The sequence below is a fragment of the Pelophylax lessonae genome, assembly GCF_965119305.1.
Source record: "Pelophylax lessonae genome assembly, chromosome: 4".
Taxonomy (NCBI): Eukaryota; Metazoa; Chordata; class Amphibia; order Anura; family Ranidae; genus Pelophylax; species Pelophylax lessonae.
The window spans coordinates 650,534,988-650,561,182 of record NC_138771.1 but is presented as its reverse complement, the minus strand read 5'-3'; the positions used below and the strand labels follow the sequence as shown (position 1 = coordinate 650,561,182).

Here is a 26,195-nt window from a genome sequence, read left to right as displayed (position 1 = left end):
CTCCGCATCAAACACGCTAAATCACCTATGAAATAAAATAAAATGCGCTTGAAAAATATTGTGCTAAAAAAAAAAAATACAAGTAAAAGAAATAACATGTGGGACTTCACTGCCACCACTATACACCCCATATACAAATTCCAAAAAAGTAACCAATAATAATGAGTTACTAGTAGCGCTGTGATTCCACCCTAAAAAAAGCACATATATTTTTAAACAACTCTATATGTATGTGTGTGTATGTAAGAAATAAACAAATATTTTAAAACACCATTGTGAATTAGTGAGTCCAGTATTATAGGAGCAATAAAAGTTCAAATGTAAATAATAGCATAGATCAGCCTTCAAAATGTCCACTCGCCAGCTCACATTAGGAGAGTGGAAATAAGCTGAGGGCGGGTGGGGAGCAGCATCGGAGGGGAGGGTGGGGGGCTGGGCACCACCTAGGGCCGTCCTAATGAGCGGGTGTCCCTGCACTTTCCCTGTCCCCTTGGTTAAGTCAATCGGGTCAGCAGGCTACTCAGCGGTGCAAGAAAGACTGCATGTAACACTCCCTTGTCATCCAATCAGGTTAGGCTGTTCCTCAGGGATCTTCAATATCTCCCAAGGCAGTCAGAGTTGGTGGGGGCAGAGCCAGGGGTGTGGCTGCCTCCTCCACTCCTCCCAAAGACTCGTTTACCCAAGCTAAAGAGGAGAGACCACAGCAGCCCCGGGAGACTTAATATCTAGCAATGATATAACTGACTGAGCACATTTTCATGGCGTACAGCCCTAACCTGCCACTATACCACTCTATACTAAACAAAACTGCCACTATACTACCCTATATTATCCTAACCTGCCACTATACCCCCCTATAATACCCAAACCTGCCACTATACCAACCTATACTACCCAAACCTGACACTTTACCGCCCTATAATACCCAAACCTGCCACTATACTGCCCTATACTACCCAAACCTGCCACTATACTACCCTAACCTGTCTCTATACCACCCTATAATACCCAAGCCTGCCACTTTACCGCACTATAATACCCAAACCTGCCACTATACCGCCCTATACTACCCAGACATACCACTATACCGCTCTATCCACCCAAACCTGCCACTATACCGCCCTATACTACCCAAGCCTACCACTATACTGCCCTATACTACCCAAACCTGCCACTATACCGCCCTATACTACCCAAACCTGCCAAAATTCCACCCTTTACTATCCAAACCTGCCATTATACTACCCAAAGCTACCACTATACCACCCAATCCTGCCACTACACCTCTCTATACTACCCAAACCTGTCACTATACCACCCTTACTACCCAAACCTGCCACTATACCACCCTAATACTACCCAAATATGCCACTATACCACCCTATACTAACCTATCACTATACCACCCAAACCTGCCAAACAGTGCCTATAGTAGCCAATCAAATTGTATCCTTATCTTATCACAGTCAGATCAATAAAAATGGGATTTTTGACTTACCGTAAAAACCATTTCTCTGATGTTCATTGACGGACACAGCTCCTGGTATTCATAACCATTGGGTTATACTGCCCCCTACAGGGGTAGGCCACTAGACAGAAAAGAATTCTGGCTACACCCATGGGCAGTCCCAGTGGATATACTCCCTCTCTCTGCTATAGCCACTCAGTTTTGTTACAGGCAGTGTCAGGAGAATTAAAACTCCACAGAGGGGTGGGTGCTGTGTCCGTCAATGAACATCAGAGAAATGGATTTTGCGGTAAGTCAAAAATCCCATTTTCTCTTTCGTTCATTGACGGACACAGCTCCTGGTATTTATAACCATTGGGATGTCCCAAAGCAGTGTTAAACATGAGGGGTGGGAACAACCAAAAAAAAATTCCTAAGGCTAAACATTAGCCATCCAGGCAACAGGAGCTCAACCAAACTGGAAAAACAATACACCCTCAAAGAGGATCAGGATCAGGTACTCTTTAACAGCAGCCTGCAAAACCTTGCAGCCAAAGGAAGCATCCGCAGATGGCAACACATCCACTTTATAAAACTTTGTAAAAGTGTGCACCGACGACCAGGTGGCCGCCTTGCAAACCTGCATCACTGACGCCTGATGACAGAAGGCCCAGGAGGCACTAAGCGCCCTAGTAGAGTGTGCCTTGACAGGGAAGGGAGGAACCTGACCCCTGATGAAATAGGCCTGAACCACCATCTGTCTGATCCATCTGGAAATGGTCGCAGAGGAAGAGAACAACCCTTTTCGAGGTCCTTGCCTGCCGACTGAGGTAATCCGCCTACCAATTTTCCACCCGGGGAATGTGTACGGCGGAGGGGGCTGGAATGAACCATTCTGCCCACCTTAAAATGCCGGCTACCTCCAGAGCCACCAGGACACTTCTTGTGCCCCCTAGGTGATTGAAATAAGCCACGGTCGTGGCATTGTCCGATTTGAATGAGCACTGGACAACCCTGAAGACGATCCGTCGAATGAAGAGAAGGAAGCCCCTATATCAGAGTTTCCCTCGTTCCCGGACTCACTGATTGTCCAGAGACTGCAGAGTCTTGTCCCATTTGGTCAGAATCTCCCTTTGCAGGAATCTCGTATGGAACTGTGCAAACGGAACCACCTCAAAGGTAGACACCATCTGGCCCAGCACCCGCATGCAAGTCCGGAGGGACGACCATCTGTTGGACAGCAGGAGGCGAAATTGCAGCCTGCAATTTCTGGAGTTTGTCCAGAGGAAGAAGCGCTCTGGCTAAGGCTGAGTCCAGAGTCAAGCCTAGATAGTCCACCTTCGTGGACGGAACTAGAGCAGACTCCCGAAAGTTCAGAATCCAGCCGAACTTCCGCAGACGTCGTATTGTGATCTTCAGGTTTTCCACCAGAGCAGAGGGAGACTCTGCTTGCAGAAGGAGATCATTCAGGTAGCCCAGTACCGCGATCCCCAGTTGGCGTAGCAAAGCTAGCACTGGGGCTAACACTTTTGTGAAGACCTGAGGAGTAGAGGCGACACCAAAGGGTAACTCCATAAACTGATAATGCTCCTCTCCCACAGCAAAGCGGAGGAAACGTTGGTGACTGAAACATATTGGAATGTGAAGGTAGGCATCCTTGATATCGATAAAGGTAATGAAATCTCCCTGATGCAGGGATGCAACCACCATTGAATAGACTCCATTTTGAACTTCTGTACCTGCACAAAGCAGTTGAGCACCTTAAGGTTCAGGATTGGACGCACTTTGCCTCCCTTCCTGGGGACTGTGAACAAGTTTGAGTAAAAACCCAGAAAACTTTCCGAAGTCACAACCAGGAGAATCACCCCTTGAAGGAACAGGTCTTGTGCTGCCCCAAACTGGCCCTGTAAGCGGTCTGGGGACAGGTGCAATTTGGAAGGAAAAAACCTTGCCGGGGGACAAGAGTGAAACTTGATGTTGTAGACAGACCGAATAACTTTGTGGCCCCACTTGTCTCTTACACCAGGGAAGTCCATGGATCCGGACACCAGCGAAGTCGTCCTCCCACCCCCGGTACGGGTGAGGGGGCACCTTCATGCTGAAGGAGCCTTATCCACGGGCCTGGAGAAGCCCGATCTTGGCTTGCCAGACCAGGTTCGTTTGGATGCTCTTGAAGAGGCTCTGAAAGGCTTCAAGCCCTTGCCAGTCGACCCTGAGGGACAAAAAAGAAAAAAAAAACTTCTTATGAGCTAAGAAGGAAGTCACATGTCTACGACGAGGTTCCTTGCCCTTAGTAGCCTGCAGAAGAAAAGTACTCTTCCTCCCTGTGAGTCCTTTAATGATTTTAATTTTTTGAAGTCTGATCTGCAGACCAGCACTTGAGCCAAAAGACACGCCAAAGGACCACTGTCAAAACAGAGAGGCGAGCCATTAGTGGAGTTGCATCCAAAGAGGTGTCACAGATAAACTGCAGCCCCTGGATCAGCTAGTCCGCCAGCTCAGCAAAGGAAGGAAGGAGCTGTTCCCCCTTCAGGTCATGGCGCAAGAGCTTAGTACACTCAGTCAGAGTTTGCGACACTAGGTCAATGGTGAAATCCGGCCTCATTGCCAAACCAGCCAGAGTGTACATATAGTGGGACACAGCCTCTGCCCTTCCCGTCAGCCAGATCCTTAAAGGCTGGGGACTCTTCAACCGGAATCATGGTTGCCTTGTTCAACTTGGAATCTGGAGGGTCCACCACCAGTGGCACAGTCCTCTTCTTAAGAAGGGACTCATCATAGGGGTAATGCCTAGTAAAGCGCTTAGAAACCCCACGGGAATGCTTTGGTCATCCCCACTCTTTACCGACAATTCTGTCAAAATAGGCAGGGAAAGGAAACACCTTTGCTGCTTTGGATGGCTTGTGAGTGCCAAAGGGAACCTGTGCCTCCGTCGCAGCTTCAGCTGCGTCCTTCATTTTTAGGGTCTCACGCAGAGATAAAATCAGTGCATCCATCACAGCCTTTTCATGCGCGGTCACAGACATGGAGGAATCATCCTCACTATCAGAGGATTCCAGGCACGTGGTTGCAGACCCAGCAGGGTGACCCACGTCTGCTGGGGCCGAATCAGATTCAGGATATGATGAGACAGATGAGGCAAGGGGCGCTTTTTGCTAGCCCGTCGCCACCTCCACCTGAGACACAAGGTACTCCAGGACCGCCGTGCATGGATGGATGGTTGGGACCCGGAGTGCCCTACAGCCTCAGAGAGGGGATCAGGTGAAGAAATGTGGGCGGCACAGTGGTGTAGTGGTTAGCACTTTCACCTAGCAGCAAGAGGGTTGCTGGTTCGAATCCCAACCACGACACTACCTGCCTGGAGTTTGCATGTTCTCCCTTTGCCTGCGTGGGTTTCATCCGGGTACTCCGGTTTCCTCCCACACTCCAAAGACATGCTGGTAGGTAAATTGGATGCTGTATAAAAAAAATTGGCCCTACTGTGTATGTATGTGAGTTAGGGACCTTAGATTGTAAGCTCCTTGAGGGCAGGGACTGATGTGAATGTACAATGTATATGTAAATCGCTGCGTAAAATTGACAGCGATATATAAGTACCTGAAATAAATAAATAATAAATAAATAAATGTGCTCCAAAGACTCCATGAATCACTAGGGGGACCCCACAAAAGGTGTAAAACACTGCTAAGTGACAACCCCCATCCGGTCGCCAGGCACAAGCACCAAGAGATCCTCAGGAGAGAGGGATAGGACCCCACCAGACTCGCCACCCACAGAAACAAGCGCCCTTCAGCCACCAGGATAATGCACTACACATGCTGTAATCAGGAAGTAGAATCATCCACGAGTCCTCCTGTAGGGGGGAGTATAACCCAATGGTTAAGAATACCAGGAGCTGTGTCTGTCAAGGAAAGAAAGAAAATATGGTTTGTGTTAAAGTTGTTGTTAATATTTATTTTTGTAACTTAATTCTGCATTAAACATTTACCAGTGTAATTTTATGAGATAATTTACAAGGGCATGTTTAGGGTATGGTTTGGGTGGGGCAACTGGTGGTGAGTATCTCTTAAGGCCTGGCTTCTTACTCTCCTACCCTGGCATAGATGTCTTCTTTCACCACACCAAAAGTGTTCACACTGTGCAGATTCCTTCTACCAAACAATATTGTCTATCGATTTCCAGGTGTAATATACACTTGTATGAGAAGTCCTCACACACCTTTCCTCAATGAGCTCTGTTTCACCTCTATTCAGCTCCACTACTCCAAAGCAGGTGTTAATGGTCAGGAATCACAGGAAAATATTCCACAGTGCAGTAAAACTCAAATAAAACCTTTATTTCACTAGAACATAACAGAAAGTTTCTTCTCACAGGCAAGTCTAAAAATTCCAAATAGCTCGATATCCAATAGGCAGAGGTAACAGCACACACTAACAGATACTGGGATCTCACCACAGCACTCTGCCATGGGTATAGACCCGACTTCAGTACCGTCACCCCTGCCAATCGCTCTTACTACTTACACCAAGTCACAGGGGTTCCCTGGTCGCCAGGCCGTGCGCGCAGCCCCAGTACTCTTTTCCTGACTTAGGGTATGTAGCACACTTAATCCTGGACTAGCAAAGATTTAAAAAATGGGGATGAGAAGTGTCAGGGTTCCCTGGTTGCCAAGCTGTGCATGCAGCCCCAGTACTCCTTTCCTGACTTAGGATGTGTAGCGCACTCAATCTTGGACTAGCACAGTTTCCAAAAAAGGGGATGACAAGTGTCAGGGTTCCCTGGTCGCCAGGCTGTGCGTTCCTGACTTATGGTATGTAATGTGCTTATCCTGGACTAACAACCTTTTAAAAAAATGGGGATGACAAGTGTCAAGATTCCCTGGTCGCCAGACTTTGCGTGCAATCCCAGTACTCCTTTCCTGACTTAGGGTGTGTAGCGCACTCAATCCTGGACTAGCAAAGTTTTCAAAAAAGGAGGTGACAAGTATCGGGGGTTCCCTGGTCATCAGGCCGTGTGCACAGCCCCAGTTCTCCTTTCCTGACTTAGGGTAAGTAGCGCACTCAATCCTGGACTAGCAAAGTTTCAAAAAAAAGGGATGACAAGTGTCAGGGTTCCCTGGTCACCAGGCTGTGTGCGCAGTCCCAGTACTCCTTTCCTGACTTAGGGTAAGTAGCGCACTCAATCTTGGACTAGCAAAGTTTCCAAAAACAGGGATAAGTATCAGGGTTCCCTGGTTGCCAGGCCGTGTGCACAGCCCCAGTACTCCTTTCCTGACTTAGGGTAAGTAGCGCACTCAATCCTGGACTAGCAATGTTTGCACAAAAGGGGGTGACAAGTGTCAGGGTACCCTGGTCGCCTGGCTGTGTACGCAGTCCCAGTACTCTATTCCTGACTTAGGGTCCTTTCACACAGGTCCATTCCGTCAATGGACTCCGTTCTGCTCAGCGGGGGATCGATCCACTGATCCCCGCTAAGCAGGTGGATGACAGCTCCGTCTCCGCTCTGTGTGCAGAGACAGAGCGGTCAGAAACCTGCTGTCCTCTATGGGGGAATTGAATGAGAACGGACCGCCTGTCCGTTCTCATCCAATCCGATAGACGGATGGAAAATAGGGTTTCCATCCGTCCAGATTTGACGGACAGGATCAAATCGGATGGCAGCGGTTGTAGGGCGGAGATTTCTCCGCTGACATCCACTGCCCCATAGGGATGCATGGAGGATCCGATCAGGTCCGCCTGGAAAACTGACAGGCGGATCTGATCGGATCGTTAGTGTGAAAGAGGCCTTAGGGTCAGTAGCGCACTCAATCCTGGACTAGCAACGTTTTTTAAATAGGGGGTGACAAGTGTCAGGGTTCCCTGGTTACCAGGCTGTGCGCACAGCCCCAGTACTCCTTTCCTGAGTCCCGGTTCACACACATGCGATGTCAGACATTGCATTCGATTCGTAGCGCACTGCTGTGCAAATCACATGCTTTGTCTGTGCGTTGCCATTTCAGCCATACAGATTGTATACAGATTGTATGGCTGAATTTGAATCGCATTCGGACCAAAGTCGCGCAGGACCCTTTTTTTTGCTCCGCACCAAAATTGGATCGCTATGGGTGTACACACTTATGCGATCCGATTCATATCCAAACTGACAGTTCGCACTGCGATATGCAAATTAATCTGGGGGGTGTTGTTAACTTTGTATTGACACCCCCCAGCGATTCGCATATACTCGCAGTGGATTGGCAGGGTTCCCGCATGGCACATGTGTGCACCGGCTCTTAGGGTAAGTAGTGCACTCAATACTGGACTAGCAAAATTCAGCAAAGCAATGGGCATAGCATCCAATTCCAATCCTGGAGGGCGCTCCCCATCCACAATCAATATGCACTGAATAAACCAGATCTGGGAACGATCGGCCCAATCCACCAATCACAGGGCAGAACAGACAACTTCCGCCCCCCATCACTGGTTGCCTAGTAACTGGAGACGCATCAGCTGCGATCCTCCGAAGCAAGCAAGGCTGTCACGCGCATGCGCTATTTTGTCAGAGGTCCATAGTGTATCTACTTCCCCCCCTTTTTTTCTCTACGTATGGACCTTTCCTGGCACACCGTCCTCACCATCATTTGTACATAATCGGGTCCGTGTTCACAATTATTAGATCAAACTCCTCCCTGCTCTTCTTATTCCGTTTCCTATTGGCTGTTATGGCTCATACCTTTTTCCTCTTACCACGCCCCGTTAGCTTTCTCCGCCCACCCGCATCCTGAGGAGCCCCTTCCTAGTGATCGAAGGAGGACTCCGCCCCCTATGCCGTCCCTAACACTAGCCCCGCCCCCTGTGTGCACGTTCGGCTCCCTCGGTCTGCGAGGTGACGTCACGGATGTGTCAAAGACTTTTCCGGTTTACGTCTGTTTTCTACCACCTCTTGGTGTGCGTGATGACGTACGTGGTATGTGAGGAGAGGGGGGCGCGCTGAGAAGATGGCGGCTGGAGGGTCCGGGGGAGGTGAGTGACTGAGGGGGGAGGGGGATGAGACTGAGGGGGAGGGGTGGCATATTGGGGGGCCCCTGGGGCCCACACCTCTGTAGGTTGTCTGTGCTGGGTGTGTGGAGGGGTGACAGCAGCTCCTCATTATTATTATTATTGTTCCTGTATGTAGCTGTCACCTGTCCTCCTGTATACATATACCACTCCATTCCTATATACACCTCCATATACCCTATCTATATATCCCTATATACTCCTCCATATATCCCTGTATACTCCTCCATCCCTGTATACTCCTATATACTCCATCTATATATCCCTATATACTCCTCCATCCCTGTATACTCCTATATACTCCATCTATATATCCCTATATACTCCTCCATTCCTGTATACCCCATCTCTATATTCCCCCTCCATTCTTCTATACACCTATATACTCCTCCATATATCCCTATATACCCCTCCATCCCTGTATACTCCTATATACTCCATCCATATATCCCTATATACCCCTCCATCCCTGTATACCCAATCCATATATACCCCCATCCCTATATACCCCTCCATATACCCTATCTATATATATCCCTATATACTCCTCCATTCCTGTATACCCCATCTCTATATACCCCCTCCATTCTTCTATACACCTATATACTCCTCCATATATCCCTATATACCCCTCCATTCCTCTATACACCTATATATTCCCCATTTACCCAATCTATATATCCCTATATACCCCTCCATCCCTGTATACTCCTATATACTCCTCCATATACCCCATCTATATACCCCTCCATCCCTGTATACTCCTATATACTCCTCCATATACCCCATCTATATATCCCTATATACCCCTCCCATCCCTGTATACCCAATCCATATATACCCCCATCCCTATATACTGCTCCATATACCCCATCCATATATCCCTATATACTCCTCCATATACCCCATCCATATATCCCTATATACTCCTCCATATACCCCATCTATATATCCCTATATACTCCTCCATATATCCCTATATACTCCTCCATTCCTGTATACCCCATCCCTATATACCCCTCCATTCCTCTATACACCTATATACTTCTCCATATACCCCATCCGTATATCCCTATATACTCCATCCCTATATATCCCATTAATATACCCCTATATACTCAAACTTCCCCCTCCATTCCTGTATACCTCTCTATACACCCATCCCTGTCTACCCATCCTCTCTATGTCACCCCTAGACAGGTGCTCTTTATTATTATTTATACCTATAGGTGTCCTCCCCTCCCCCATCTATATACCTTCACCTCTGTGTATGTGTGTGTGTGTGTGTGTGTATATATATATATATATATATATATATATATACACACACACACACCTCCCCCCATCTATGAACCTTCACCTATATATATCCCCTCCCCCCATCTATACACTATCACCTCTATCTATCTATATATATATATCTCATCACCTCTGTGTATATATACCTATACCTCCCCTCCCCCATCTATATACCCTCACCTGTGTGTGTGTGTATATGTGTATATATATATATAAAAAACTTCACCTCCATATATATACCTCCCCTCCCCCATCTATATACCCTCATCTCTGTATGTATATATACCTCCACTTCCCATCTATCTATACAATCAGCTCTGTATGTATATTTCCCTCCCTTCCCCATCTATATACCTTCACCTCTGTATATACCTTCACCTCTGTATATACCTTCACATTATCTCTCTCTATATACAGTGTGTGTGTGTGTGTGTGTGTGTGTAATATATATATATAATCTCACCCCCATCGATATACCTTCACCTCTGTATATATACACCCCTTCCCCATCTATATACCATCACCTCTGTATATATACCCCCCTTCCCCATCTATATACCATCACCTCTGTATATATACCCCCCCTTCCCCATCTATATACCATCACCTCTGTATATATACCCCCCTTTCTCATTGATATACCTTCACCTCTGTATGTATACACTGTGTGCACAATTATTAGACAAGTTGTATTTTTGAGGATTCATTTATTGAACTCCAGTGATCTTCCCCAATCCAAAGCTGTTATTAAACCTCAAACCTGAATATTTGAGAAAGAAAAGTGAGGCTTTGGCTTTCTTAGGAGAATATCTGAGTGTGTGTGAAATTATTGGACAACTAAATAAATGAACATTTTCCCATCTTATTTGTTTACTTTCATCTGTAAGACTCCGTTCACACTGGGGCCACCTGTCAGGCCACCTGGTCGCCTGATAGGTCGCCGTAGTTCGCCTGCCATAGAGAAGCTGCGGACCCGTTCTAATAGGAGCGACACAAGTCGCTCCGACTTAGAAAAAGGGTCCGGAGCTTCTTTGGGGCGACTAGGAGGCGACCGCCATAGACTTCAATGTTATGAAGTCCGTGCATGCCGCTCCGAGGTCACGGTGCGAGCAGCGCGCCGCGACCTGTGAGGTCGCCCCGGCAAGTCGGATCGCTCTAATGTGAACCGGCTCTTAAAGTGAGAATAATAAACAACTCAAAATGTACAAATAAACATTTCAGTGCCCAATGTAGCCCCTCCCCCTTCTTTTCATTACCAGTCATAATCCTTCCATTCATGGAGTCTGTCAGTTTCTTCATCTGCCGATGATCAACTTTTTGTGCAGCAGCAACCACAGCCTCCCAGACACCATTCAGAGAGGTGTACTGTCTTCCTTCACCATAGATCTCCCATGTTAGAGGGACCCCACAACTTCCCAGTAGGGTTTTGGTGAGGAAGGAGGCGGTGTCATCATTATTTAAGGCCTTTACTGGCTCTCCATGGAGTGGAGTACTTCGATGCATGTGATGGACCATTGTCCTGCATGAATATCATAGTCTTCTTAAAATATGCAGACTTTTTCCTGTACCACTACTTGAAGAAAGTGTCTTCTAAAAACTGTCAGTAGATTTAGGAGTTGATTTTGAGTCCATCTTCAACCCGAAAGGTCCAAGTAGCTCATCTCCAATATTACCAGCCTGTACCAGTACCCCTCCTCCACCTTTCTGGCATCTGAGTGGAAGTGGAGCTCTGTGCCCATTACTGATCCAGCCACAGGCCATCTACCTGGTCCTTCAAGAGTCCCTCCTCCATGAAACCTTTACAAATTCTGTCTTCAGATATTTCTTGGCCCAGTCTTGACATTTCCACCCATGTGTCTTGTTCAGTGTTGGCCGGGGTTCAGCCTTCCTTACCCTGGCCATGTCTCCTAGCACTGAACTCTCAGGACTTCTGGGCACTCCAGGAAGTTTGCAGTCCTGGAATATGACAGCACTGGAGGATAATTGGTTTCTGGTAGTTTCACATTTTATTCTTCTCAAATCTTTGGCAGTTAATTTGCATCTTGACATGTTTCTTGTGACCCTGGTGACTATTAGCAACAAAACTTTTGATGGTTCTGTGATCACGCCCCAAAATCTTAGATGTTTCAAGAGTGTTGCCTCCCTCTGAAAGACTTCTTACAATTTTTGACTTTTCAGAGTCGGTTAAATCTCTTTTTTGGCCCATTTTGCCTGAGGAAAAGAAGCTGCTAATAATTTCACCTTGATATAGGCTGTTGATCTTCTTAGGCCACACCCTCCCTCATTAAACAAATACACATCACCAGAGTTGCTTAAATCAAATAGGCATTCAAGTTTATACAGCTTGTAGTTGGACAATAGGCATAAAAATGATATGGTCAAAGTACTCGCCTAATAATTCTGCACACAGTGTATAGATCTCCCCTCCCCCATCTATATACCATCACTTCTGTATGTATATATACCTCCCCTCCCTAATCTATATATCATCACCCTGTATGTATATATACCTCTCCTATCTATATATCACCCTGTATGTATATATACCTCCCCTCCCCCATCTATATACCATCACCCTGTATGTATATATACCTCTCCTCCCCCATCTATATACCATCACTTCTGTATGTATATATACCTCCCCTATCTATATATCATCACCCTGTATGTGTATATACCTCTCCTCCCCATCTATATACCATCACCCTGTATGTATATATACCTCTCCTCCCCCATCTATATACCATCACTTCTGTATGTATATATACCTCCCCTATCTATATATCATCACCCTGTATGTATATACTGTATACCTCTCCTCCCCCATCTATATACCATCACTTCTGTATGTATATATACCTCCCCTCCCTAATCTATATATCATCACCCTGTATGTGTATATACCTCTCCTCCCCCATTTATATACCATCACTTCTGTATGTATATATACCTCCCCACCCTAATATATATATATATAAATATCATCACCCTGTATGTATGTATGTATGTGTGTGTATATATATATATATATATACACCTCCCCTCCCCATCTATATACCATCACCCCTTTTATATATGCCTCTCCTCCCCCATCTATATACCATCATGCCTGTGTGTATATGTGTGTGTGTGTGTGTATATATATATATATATATATATATATATTTAGTATATAAATGGAAGAGGGGAGGTATATATAGAGGAGTGATGGTATATAGAGGGGTAGGTATATATACATACAGATATAATGGAAGAGGGATGATATATCTTCCATTTATATACCATTATCTCTGTATGTATATATATCTCCCCATCTATATACCATCACTCCTGTATATATACCTCCCCTCTTCCATTCATATCTCATTACCTGTGTGTATATGTGTGTGTGTATGTATGTATGTATGTATGTATGTGTATATATATATATATATATATATATATATATATATATATATATATATATATATATATATAAAATATTACCCACACACACATCTTTATTCCATCATCTCTATATGTGTATATACCTCCCCTCCCCCCCTCTATATACTATCACCCCTGTCTGTACAGTATACACTGCTGGATTACTGCCCCCTATCCTCTGTATGTAGTGAAAGGTCCTCTTTATTATTACTGGGTAGAACCATCCTCCTACCTACAGATCAATACCCCACCCCCCTTATCTCTTCCCCCCGAGCACCATCATCTCTGGCTATATACCGAGCTGGATATCCTCTGTGTTCATCTATTCCCCCCCTCACATCTCTGTACATCCCCACTGTATACAGAGACTGGTCCTCTTTATTGCTACTCTGTATACCCATCATCATCATCCTATGTAGAGACAGAAAAAAATGTACTTCTAGCTTTACACTGGTGACTAGTAGGAAGAATGCCCCTTTGTCCTGGCCACCAGTAGGAAGAATGCCCCTTTGTCCTGGCCACCAGTAGGAAGAATGCCCCTTTGTCCTGGCCACCAGTAGGAAGAATGCCCCTTTGTCCTGGCCACCAGTGGGAAGAATGCCCCTTTGTCCTGGCCACCAGTGGGAAGAATGCCCCGTTGTACTGGCCACCAGTGGGAAGAATGCCCCTTTGTACTGGCCACCAGTGGGAAGAATGCCCCTTTGTACTGGCCACCAGTGGGAAGAATGCCCCTTTGTACTGGCCACCAGTGGGAAGGGTGCCCCTTTGTACTGGCCACCAGTGGGAAGGGTGCCCCTTTGTACTGGCCACCAGTGGGAAGGGTGCCCCTTTGTACTGGCCACCAGTGGGAAGGGTGCCCCTTTGTACTGGCCACCAGTGGGAAGGGTGCCCCTTTGTACTGGCCACCAGTGGGAAGGGTGCCCCTTTGTACTGGCCACCAGTGGGAAGGGTGCCCCTTTGTACTGGCCACCAGTGGGAAGGGTGCCCCTTTGTACTGGCCACCATGTATGAGGAAACCTCTCAGCACTGGTCATAGGCTTGGTGTGGATACTTCATGTTGGAGGCTTCCTCTGCCACACACTCTGCTTTAAGGCCTGTTCACCTCAGTGCCATGCGGTAACACACACTGGTGTGAAGGGGACGTCTGCACTGATGTGGACCCTCTGACTACACTACAATTGTACCCCACGGAGGGATGATTGGTTTAGCCAAAAAGTGTAGGCCGATGTCTGGTTCCCTGCAAGGCTGGACAGATAGAACCTGGGACTAGGATGAGGACTTGCAGAAGTGGAATGAAGGTCCTTCCAGGTTAGAGCTGGTAATGTGGGATCCACCGGGGGGGGGGGGGGCAGAGTCTAAGGGCCAGCAGGTATGCAGCAGAACTCTTGATCATGGAGATAGATTTTGCTGCATACTGACCCTTGGTTGTGATCCCCAGGTTCACCTAACTCAAGACCAGGTACTCTGTGACAACATGTTATCAGGAAGTAGGTCTAAAGTAGGAAGGTACACTGCAGTGACAATCCAGAGGACACAGCTGGGTGCAGATATCATAGATAAGGTAGAGATCATAGTTTAGGTTTGACAGTGGACATCAATCAGTAACAATGCCAAGGGTCAGAGTAGGTAGCAGACTCAGCCAGGAATTGGGCCAAGAGTCAAGACAGGTATCAGACTCCTATGGCTGGAACAAAGCCATGGATCAGGGTAGGTAGCTGACTCTTATAGCCGTAATGAAGCCACAGGTCAGGGTAGGTAGTGGACTCAGCCATGATAAAAGGCAAGAACTAGGGCAGGTAGCTGACTCGGGTAGCCAGGAATGAAGCCAAGGGTCAGAGTAGGTAGGTGATTCAGTTAGGATGGAGCAAAGCCAAAGGTCAGCCTGCTGGCAGACTCCTAAATCCAGAAATTGAGCCAAGGGTCAGAACAGGTAGCAGACTCGGATAGCCAAGAATGAAGCCAAGAGTCAAGGCAGGTAGCAGACACCTATAGCCAGGAACTAAGCCAAGGATGAGGGAAGGTAGCGGACTTGGATAGTCAGGAATGAAGCCAAAGGTCAGGGTAGGTAGTGGACTGAGCCTCAAAGAAAGCCAAGGGTCAAAGCAGGTAGCAGACTCCCATAACCAGGAACAAAGCCAAGGGTCAGGACAGGTAGCAGACTCCTATAGCCAGGTATGAAGCCAAGGGTCAGAGCAGGTAGCAGACTCCTATAGCCAGGTATGAAGCCAAGGGTAGGGCAGGTAGCAGACTGCTATAGCCAGGTATAAAGCTAAGGGTCAGGGCAGGTAGCAGACTCCCATAGCCTAGAATGAAGCCAAGGATCAGGGTAGGTAGTAGACTTGTGGTGGAAATTAATGTAGTTTGGTGCATAGAAATTTGCTCGGTGCGTTGAAAACTTTGCTGCGCTGAGAAGCGCACTTGCTGATATTAATACGCGCCATTAATCCCTCGTAGTGAAAAGTACAATGTACAGCTCTTTAGTATAAAGTTATCCTAATGCGCTCGGCGACAAAGAGAGAAAACAGGATCAAGCTGATTCGCGGTCCATGTCCATAGAAGCAGTCCTGCCCAAGGCAGCACTCTTGTTTATTTTATAGTCGGAGAACAAAAGGGGTTTACAGGGGAGGTGGGGTCAACACAACCAATCACAGACATGTATACTTTTTAAAGTACAATAGGAAAGGGGAGTGTATGCTTATGGACAAACCTGACCATGTGGAAGAGTTCCCAAAAGTGGAGTTCGCATCGCACTGCCATAGATCCGGACTGGCATTCACTCCAGCGGCAGCCGCTCAAAGCAGAAGAAGATCAGGAAGATCAGGCCAATGGGCATGCTGTCTCCATTTAATGGAAGGTTTCCAGAACTAACAGTCTTTCCTCAATGGCAGTTAAAGCCATATTCGCTGTGCATAGCGGATACCGTTAAACCGACACTGGGAGACATAATGGCAATTTAAATAAAACACTTCCTGAAAAATGTCCACAACAGACTCGTATAGCCAGGAACTAAGCCAAGGGTCAGGGCAAGTAGAAGACTCCCATACCCAGGAACGAAGACAAGGGTCAGGGCAGGTAGCAGATTCTTATAGCCAGGAATGAAGACAAAGGTCAGGGCAGGTAGCAGATTCCTATAGCCAGGAACTACCACAAGGGTCAGGGCAGGTAGCAGATTCCTATAGCAAGGTATGAAGCCAAGGGCTAGGGCAGGTAGCAGACTGCTAAAGCCAGTTATGAAGCCAAGGGTCAGGGCAAGTAGAACACTCCCATACCCAGGAACGAAGACAAGGGTCAGGGTAGGTAGCAGATTCTTATAGCCAGGAACGAAGACAAGGGTCAGGGCAGGTAGCAGATTCTTATAGCCAGGAATGAAGACAAGGGTCAGGGCAGGTAGCAGATTCTTATAGCCAGGAATGAAGACAAGGGTCAGGGCAGGTAGCAGATTCTTATAGCCAGGAATGAAGACAAGGGTCAGGGCAGGTAGCAGACTGCTATAGCAAGGTATGAAGCCAAGGGTTAGGGCAGGTAGTAGACTGCTAAAGCCAGGTATGAAGCCAACGGTTAGGGCAGGTAGTAGACTGCTAAAGCCAGGTATGAAGCCAACGGTTAGGGCAGGTAGTAGACTGCTAAAGCCAGGTATGAAGCCAAGGGTCAGGGCAGGTAGCAGACTGCTAAAGCTAGGTATGGAACCAGGGGTTAGGGCAGGTAGCAGACTGCTAAAGCCAGGTATGAAGTTAAGGGTCAGGGCAGGTAGCAGATTCTATAGCCAGGTATGAAGCCAAGTGCCAAGGCAGCTAGCAGACTGCTAAAGCCAGGTATGAAGACAAGGGTCAGGGCAGGTAGTAGACTCTGATAGCCAAGAACAAAACCAATGGTTGCTATGTGGGAATGGATGGTGAAAAGCTGGTATGGGGCTTAGTAGGTATGGGGCCTGCAGAAGCATTGCTCAGGCTGCGAGTTGAGCGCTAAATAGACAAGGCAAGAGAAGTAAGCGTTTCTGATTGGCTACAGACTAAGGGGAAGGAAAAGGTACTGATCTGTTTGGCTGCAGCATGTCTAACAGCCCCCTGGCTAGGAAGAAAACATTGAAGGTTGAGGTCTCCTCTGAAGGGAGATGCTACATAGCTGCTCTCTGCTTCTGTCGAGGCTTCTTGGCCCATTGTGTTGTGGGGGACTCTTGGCATTGTTGCTGACTCTTAGTTTGTTTCAATGTCCCATTCATAATGAGCAGTCCGTGTCCATTACTGGACTCCAGGAAAATGACTTTACTGGTAAGTCAAAGATTCTGTTTCAGGAGATATTTCCCATCACTTTCTGTCCCAATAGAAAAAATTTCTCCAAGAGTAGACTCTTACCCTTCCCTGTTTTATTACAAATTGGTGGGAAAGTTTTGGTGGGACTTTAGATAAAAGACCGGATGTGTTAAACAAAGTTTGGTGGGGTTTTTTTTTTGGATATAAATTTGTATATTGATCCCTTTCATGTCCTCATTCCTGTGTTTTTAGACAGCAATTAATACCTCAGGGATGAGCGTTATCATGAAATGTTATGTGCTGTCCATAGTGCTGATCCTCTAATTGGCTCTGGGGACTGGGGGGGGGGGGGGGAATGCTGTACTTTTCCACTTTCGGTGGGTTGTGGTGCTTCAGTAAGCCGGTGCAGTGAGAATATTTTAGACTGGCTTCTAGTAGTAAATGGTTTGGTTTCTGTGCGGTGACTGGCGGCTCTCCCCCTGGGATCTTTATAATGGATCTTTTGAAGGATAAATCAAATGTGTCTGGAGTCCTTTTGAGAGGGCCATAGGGATTACAAATATGGAATCATTGATTTGTAATGGCAGTGATCTCTAGCAGTCTCATGTGATGTTTCCATTCTGATTTGTCTTTGACCATCTCTTATATCATTATTCTAGTCTCTGACCATCTTATAGCATTCATCTAGTCTCTGACCATCTCTTATAGCATGGCCATAGTCTCTGACCATCTCTTATAGCATTCTTCTAGTCTGACCATCTCTTGTAGCATTCTTCTAGTCTCTGACCATCTCTTATAGCATGCCCATAGTCTCTGACCATCTCTTATAGCATTCTTCTAGTCTCTGACCATCTCTTATAGCATTCTTCTAGTCTCTGACCATCTCTTATAGCATTCTTCTAGTCTCTGACCATCTCTTATAGCATTCTTCTAGTCTCTGACCATCTCTTGTAGCATTCTTCTAGTCTCTGACCATCTCTTGTAGCATTCTTCTAGTCTCTGACCATCTCTTATAGCATTCTTCTAGTCTCTGACCATCTCTTATAGCATTCTTCTAGTCTCTGACCATCTCTTATAGCATTCTTCTAGTCTCTGACCATCTCTTATAGCATTCTTCTAGTCTCTGACCATCTCTTGTAGCATGCCCATAGTCTCTGACCATCTCTTGTAGCATTCTTCTAGTCTCTGACCATCTCTTATAGCATGCCCATAGTCTCTGACCATCTCTTATAGCATTCTTCTAGTCTCTGACCATCTCTTGTAGTATGCCCATTAGGCCTGCGGAATCTAATCGCCAAATCGATTCATCGCGATGCGACCCTTCGCGATTATGCATCGATTCGGGGTGACTGCAAAATCGATTAGCTTGACGTCACTTCTGGGGTGGGCGGCGCTGGCGCTTGATGAGAGTGGCGGCCGGGCTTGCGAACACGGAGCTCCTCGTGTGAGAGGAGGAGAGCGGAGCCTGCAGAGCAACCCGACCCACGGACTGCCCCCCCCCCCCCCAAATGGACTAGCCAAGGAGGCCCTGCTTTCCTCCTGTACCGTGCACTGCACGAGTCCGAGCTCCAAATGCCCGACATGAGGCTCATCAACCGGGACCTGTCCTTGTCCGAACCCTACTCCATACACCTACCGGCTACCGCTACTTCACCCATAACTGGCTGCAGCTCTGCTTCCTGGTAAGTCGGGGCACTACAGAGCCCAACATTACTCTTTTCCAGAGCCTGCTATACTACAACTAGGGGGACTACAGAGCCCAGCATTCCTCCTTACCAAAGCCTGCTATACTACAACTAGGGGGACTACAGAGCCTAGTATTCCTCCTTACCAGGGCCTACGGTACTACAACTAGCATCAGGTAACTCTTCTAACCTGATGTGGCCTGGTAACTACAATGAAGGGAGCAAGAATGGGACTTTAAAGGTGCAAATGATGGAGAAAAATCAGAATTCTCAAAAATTGTAAATTTTATTGAACATAGAAAGTGAGGACAAGACAAAACATCAATATTAAAATTGGTAAAATCAAGAAAATGCACTCGAAAATATCAACTCTACATGTTTCGCCATCTTCATAATAGCTTCTTCAGGAGTTTTCATAGACATTTCTCGAGAGTGAACATTTCTAAATGACAAAAAGAAATACATAAAGAACACAGCAATTGTATGTACAAAGGGCATATCACAATGGTCCTAGATTTAGTGCCCAATTGGTTTGGATATTTAAAGAGTATTGATACAAAAAAATGTACCTTCAAATGACCTGAACCCTTTCTTATGCCGGAGGTGGAGGCAACACAGGTGATGCAGCCAAAGCAAGCAGAAAAGGGGGGAACCGAGACATCCAACCTCTTAAAGTTGACCAATAGAGAGGGTGACAGCCAAGCTAAAGATAATGGGTATGAATGATGAGAGACCATAGCATGGAAATACAATTCAACCACAGATTATAAGAGCCTCCTTATTGGAGACTAATTGTCAGGTTGCAGGATTAATAGTGTATTCACCTGATTTGGATAAATAGAATGTGCCGGTAATTCACTGGGTACCCCAATATCAAAGAAGCAGGGAAGGAAGGCAATATTCCCTTAAAATCCCCAAGTGGGAGGTATCCCTTTAAGACAAAAAGAAATTAATAAATTTAAAGAAATTGACAAACACATTGTGAGTCTGTCCGATTTGAGGGTATGAATACTTACCCAAAAATTGCAAACTGGGCACATGGATTATCATGCAGTATTTAGAAAATGCACCGCCATTCAAATTGAAGGAATTTTCCAATGGTGCGCTCAATGAGGGAGACTGCACAGGAAGAGAAGAAAAGCATGGAAGGATGATGGTCAGCATCTAATAAACCAAAGATAAGTGGAAAAACGGGGCAGAAGATGAAGAGAATTCCATTACCGCAAATAGTCTCGATGTTCGTGTGTCATTCCCCGGTGGTCTAGTGTAATACTGACCAAGTTGCGCTGGCATTTATACACCCTCTCCACTCCCTCTGCGTCTGACGTCACCGAGAGGAGTGAGAGCGGGATACGCCCGGTGGTCCAATGGAGACCGAACAGGAAGTGCGTCATCAAGACGCGACCACATCACATGGTTCCGCCGGAAGGTCGGGGATAACAACATCCGGTCCGGCCGCCATGTACACAGAGGAGGTAGCGGATCGTAATGGGCAATCCAAAAGAGATCCATAAACAGCACTGACAGTATCACAAAAGGACAGGATTATAAAAATACCTGTAATGCCTATAGACTTGGGAAAATCTGGTGAAACATTAAGGTCACAACGAAATTGATTAACCCAACTAGTAAATAATTAAGATTATGTTGAAGGTTAATGAAACGGAAAAGAGGTGTAGTAAAGCTCCATTATAGATCACCAGGGAATTTAAAGGCGGTGCTGCTACTAGACCGGGTTGGACCAATTATACCCGGAAAATGAATGTAGGGCACCGCGGGTGCCCATATGGGCAACAAGAACAGAGGCTGGAGAAGGGACTCAGTTCCAAATTCCCCCAATATGCTCACCTGGGGGGTCCACCACCCCTAGTCGCATCCACCTAGCGGCAAGGGTCAGGAATAATAACCTGAAAAACAGCCAGAGGGGGTTTTTCTTGTTCTTTTAATGAGTAGATATACTACATCTGAAAGATAAACATACAATTGCTGTTAGGCAAATTTTATTAACCACTTGCCGACTGCCTAACGCCGATCTACTTCGGCAGTCAGCCCCTCACAGGCAAAGTGACGTAGGGCTACGTCACTAGCTTGTGAGGGTCTAGGGAGCGAGCGCGCGCCCCCGGAGGCGCGCTCCCGCGTGGTCACGGACCCCCCCCCCACGCGTGTGACCAGCGGACCCGATGTCCGCCGGTCACTCGGCGATCGGCGGGGGAGAGGGAGAATGTCAGGCAGCTTGTGTAAACAAGCCACCTGTCATTCTCCTCGCTGTAAAGACGCTGATCACACGGATCTAGTATGTAGATCCGTTGATCAGTGTCCTTACAGCTCAAGCCACAGCCAATCACAGTAGAAAGCACGCCCCTAGGGACACACACAGCCCCTCCCTCCCAAATAAAGTTAACCCCTTCACTACCAGTGTATTTTTACAGTGACAGTGCATATGTATAGCACTGATTACTGTAGAAATGTCACTGGGACCCCCAAAAGTGTCACAAATGTCAGTCAAGGGTCCGATCTGTCCGCCCCAATGTCGCAGTACCGCAGAAAAAATCGCAGATCGCCGCCATTATGCATTAGAAAAAAAAACAACAAAAATGACAAAAATCTTTCCTTTTGTTAGTAAACGCGATAACTTTTGCGCAAACCAATCAAAATACGCTTTTTGCGTTTTTTTTTTACCAAACATAGGTAGCATAAAACAAATTGGCCGAAAATGTTAAAAAATTTTGATTTTTACATTTTTTTGGGGGGGGAATTTCATATAAAAAAAATGTGAAAAATATTGCTATTTTTTCAAAATTGACGCTCTTTTTTTGTTTATAGCGCGTGATCAAAAAATCGCACAGGTGATCAAATGCCACCAAAAGAAAGCTCTGTTTGTGGGAAAAAAAGGACGCCAAATTTGTTTAGGTACAGTGTCGCACGATCGCACAATTGTCCGTTAAAGTCACGCAGTGCCGAATCGCAAAATACCCCCTGGTCAGGAAGGGGGTAAAATCTTCCGGGGCTTAAGTGGTTAAATGTATACACGTGCCATAATATTGAAGGCACCTAAACCGAGGGACTTTGTAAATAAGAGTTCAAAGTCCACTGTGCTGGTTAACACCCAAACCGCTGTGCTAAACCAGCAATAAATACCATTGACACTACCTAGCCAAGAAAGGGCTTGAAACTAATGGATTCATTTATACCAGGATACTGAGTGGCCGATAAATTAAATATCCACTTGGTTTCACGTTGTAATAAATTTCTGTCTACACTTCCACCTCGTTCACTGAGTGGAATGTGTTCCAAAGCAAAAAAGGTCATCATCTTGTCATTGAAGCCATGATATAAACCCATGTGTCGACTAATGGGACTTTCAAACTTTTTGTTCTTGACAAGTTTGACGTGGTCACGAATTCTATTAAAGAAAGGCCTTTTTGTTTTACCTATATAAAAAGCTTGGCAACTACAATACATTATATAGACAACTCCCACTGTTTGACAGTTTGCATAGAAATTTGGTCTATATAATTTTCCATTTGGAAGAATAATTTCACTCAAATTGGGCAAATATCTGCAGAAATTGCATTTTCTGCAAGAATATGTGCCCGTTTTTTTTACATTTATGGGAAGGAGCATAATGGCTATGGACCAATTGGTCCCTTAGGGAGCGAGATCTTTTGAAAGTTATCTGGGGACGGGCATCAATATATTTAGATACCTTTTCATCTGCCTCCAAGAGGTACCAAAACTTTTTAAGAATTGACCGTACCTGGTCATGTTGGCCAGAATATCGTGTAATTAAACATACCCCATCAGTATTGGTTTTCATCTTTTTCTTTTTGCCAAAAATCAGATCAGTCCTGTTCCATTTTTTGGCTCTATGATAGGATTTTTTCAAACAAGCCCTACTGTATCCTCTACATAGAAGTCTCCTCTGTAGATTTTTTGCCTCTCTCTCAAAGTCTTCTGATTTCGTACAATTGCGCCGCAATCTTAAATATTGGCTATATGGTATACTGGATACCAATGGTTAGGGGTGGGAGCTGTCTGCCCTCAATATAGTATTGCCTGCAGTGGTTTTTCGGAAGAGGGTGGAACCCAAAGTGCCTTCATCATCTACATAGATAGTAATATCCAAAAAATCCAAAGATTTTTGGCTATAAGTATAGGTGAATTTGAGATTGAAGTCATTGACTTTCAACACCTCAAAGAATCTCAATAACATGGTTAGAGAACCTGTCCAAATCATAAAAATGTCATCAATGAATCTTCTCCATAGGAGTATACAGGACAGAAGGGACTCCAGGTCATCCCTGGAGAAGAGGTCACGCTCCCAACCCCCCAGGTGCAGGTTGGCATAGGAGGGGGCACACTTGGTCCCCATAGCCACACCCTGCACCTGGAGGTAATGGGAGCCATTGAGCAAAAAGACATTATTGGACAAAATGAATCTGAGAAGTGAGATGACAAAGGCATTGTAATCCACCGAAGAACCTCCTCTCTCTGATAAGAAGCCCTCCACAACTCTAACCCCACAATGATGTGGCCTGCTCTAAAGGGGGATCTATGAGGGGACCTGCTCTACTAAAGGGCGATCTATGGGGGGACCTGCTCTACTAAAGGGGGATCTCTGGGGATGCTGGCCTGCTCTAAAGGGGGATCTATGGCGACCCTGCACTAAAGGGGATCTATTCCATAGATCCCCCTTTAGAGCAGGGTCCCCATAGATCCCCCTTTAGAGCTCAGTTCACCTGGATCCCCTTTAGGGCAGGCCCAGGCTCCCCATAGATCTCCTTTAGAGCAGGGTCCCCATAGATCCCCCCCTTTAGAGCAGGGTCCCCATAGATCCCCCTTTTAGAAAAGGGTCCCCTTAGTAATCGTGATGCATCGCGGAATCGAATAGTATCGAATCGCGACCCTAATAATCGTAATCGCATCGAATCGTGAGGTAAGTGAAGATGTGCAGCCCTAATGGCCATAGTCTGACCATCTCTTGTAGCATGCCCATAGTCTCTAACCCAGCTCTTGTAGCATGCCCATAATCTCTGACCCAGCTCTTGTAGCATGCCCATAGTCTCTAACCCAGCTCTTGTAGCATGCCCCTAGTCTCTGACCAGCTCTTGTAGCATGCCCCTAGTCTCTGACCAGCTCTTGTAGCATGCCCCTAGTCTCTGACCATCTCTTGTAGCATGCCCATAGTCTCTAACCCAGCTCTTGTAGCATGCCCCTAGTCTCTGACCATCTCTTGTAGCATGCCCCTAGTCTCTGACCATCTCTTGTAGCATGCCCCTAGTCTCTGACCAGCTCTTGTAGCATGCCCCTAGTCTCTAACCCAGCTCTTGTAGCATGCCCATAGTCTCTAACCCAGCTCTTGTAGCATGCCCATAGTCTCTAACCCAGCTCTTGTAGCATGCCCAAAGTCTCTGACCCAGCTCTTGTAGCATGCCCAAAGTCTCTGACCCAGCTCTTGTAGCATGCCCTTAGTCTCTGACCCAGCTCTTGTAGCATGCCCTTAGTCTCTGACCATCTCTTGTAGCATGCCCATAGTCTCTGACCCAGCTCTTGTAGCATGCCCCTAGTCTCTGACCATCTCTTGTAGCCTGCCCATAGTCTCTGACCATCTCTTGTAGCATGCCCCTAGTCTATAGCTGCACGATTGTTTTTTTTTTTTTTTTACGGCTTAGAATAATGATCGGGATTCTTTTGCGATTCTTGGCGTAATGTCGTCATCTTTCACATTATACAAAAACATTGGGCTTACTTTACTGTTTAGTTTTTTTTTTTTTTTTTATAATTTACTAAAGTGTATTTTTATTTTTTGCCAAAAACTTTCTTTGGAAAGACAGCTACGCAAATAGAGTGCGACATAAATTTTGCAACGACCGCCATTTTAATATCTAGGGTCTCTGTAAAAAGAAAAAGGGGAAAAAAAATAAAATATATAAATGATATATGATATGATATGGTGTGTGTGTGTATATATGTGTTTGGGGGTTCAAAGTAATTTTCTAGCAAAAAATACAGATTTTTAACTTGTAAGCAATAAGGCTTAGGCTTTAGGCTACATTCACATCTAGGCGTTGTTGTTTTTACAGGCATTTTTTGGGGCATTTTTACAGGTGTTTTTGTGCAGGCTTTTTTTAAGGTTGACAAGTGACCAATGAAAAAAAAAAAGCCTATAATCTGCCAAAAAAAGAAGCTGATGTATTTGTTTGAGCAGCGGGCGTTTTGCTTAAGGCGACCGATAGCTCAGATGTGAACAGGGGCCATCGAAATGAATAGGATTTGTCTTGTGCGTGTTTAGTAGAGATCGACTGATTATCGGCAAAGCCGATATATCGAGGGCCGATATGCACTTTCCCCGATATATCGGAATCGGCCCCGGAGGTTTCCGATTATTGCTGATATTTAGGGTAAGTGCTTGTACCGGAGTGATGCCTGCAGCTAGTCACCCCCCCCCCCCCTGATACCGGTGTCCATAGCCGATGGTCGGCTGACTTGTAATGACAACCGATGTGGCTGAGAAGCTGTCATTACAAGGAGTGAGAGGGGACGTCTTCTTTCGGGGTTTGCGGCTAATATCATGAATTTAAATAAATATGAATTTATTGTTGGCCATTATTGGCACCTTTTTAGTGCAAGAAGAACGTATCCCTTTAAATTCTATGTAAGTCTTCACACTGGTCTGTTGCTCTTCCATTGTGGTGTAAAAACCTGGTTGCTGCAATTTTTGGTCAGCTAAAAAAAAAACCTCCCTGTTGAGATGCATTGAAAACGCATCAATAACGCACCCGCATTTAGGTTTTTGATGCAGTTTTTGAGTCACGTGACCTATGAAAAACAAACCATAAGCATGGTAAAATTCTGGCAAAATCGTGTGCATTTATGGCACCTATATTGGCACCTTTTTCTCTGTCCGCAAAATGCCGAAAACACCATTTTCGGCCGCTAAACTTTTCGGTGCATCTCTAGTTTTTAAAGTAGTATTAACCACTTACAGACCGCCCGCCGCAGTTTTACATTGGTACTTTGACGTTAAATACCGGGGTTATCATATGGGTTA

General features: G+C 45.9%; 1 protein-coding gene across 4 annotated transcripts in view; it reads left to right on the top strand.

Moving 5' to 3' along the window:
• The first annotated feature begins 8,343 nt into the window (after positions 1-8,343).
• The window catches only part of CAMTA2 (calmodulin binding transcription activator 2), a 173,111-nt gene continuing 155,259 nt past the window's right edge, over positions 8,344-26,195 (top strand). For all 4 annotated transcript variants that reach the window (XM_082255522.1, XM_082255520.1, XM_082255521.1 and 1 more), the window contains exon 1: positions 8,344-8,448. The gene's annotated coding sequence lies outside the window, so the exon portion shown is untranslated. The remainder of the gene's footprint in view (positions 8,449-26,195) is intronic.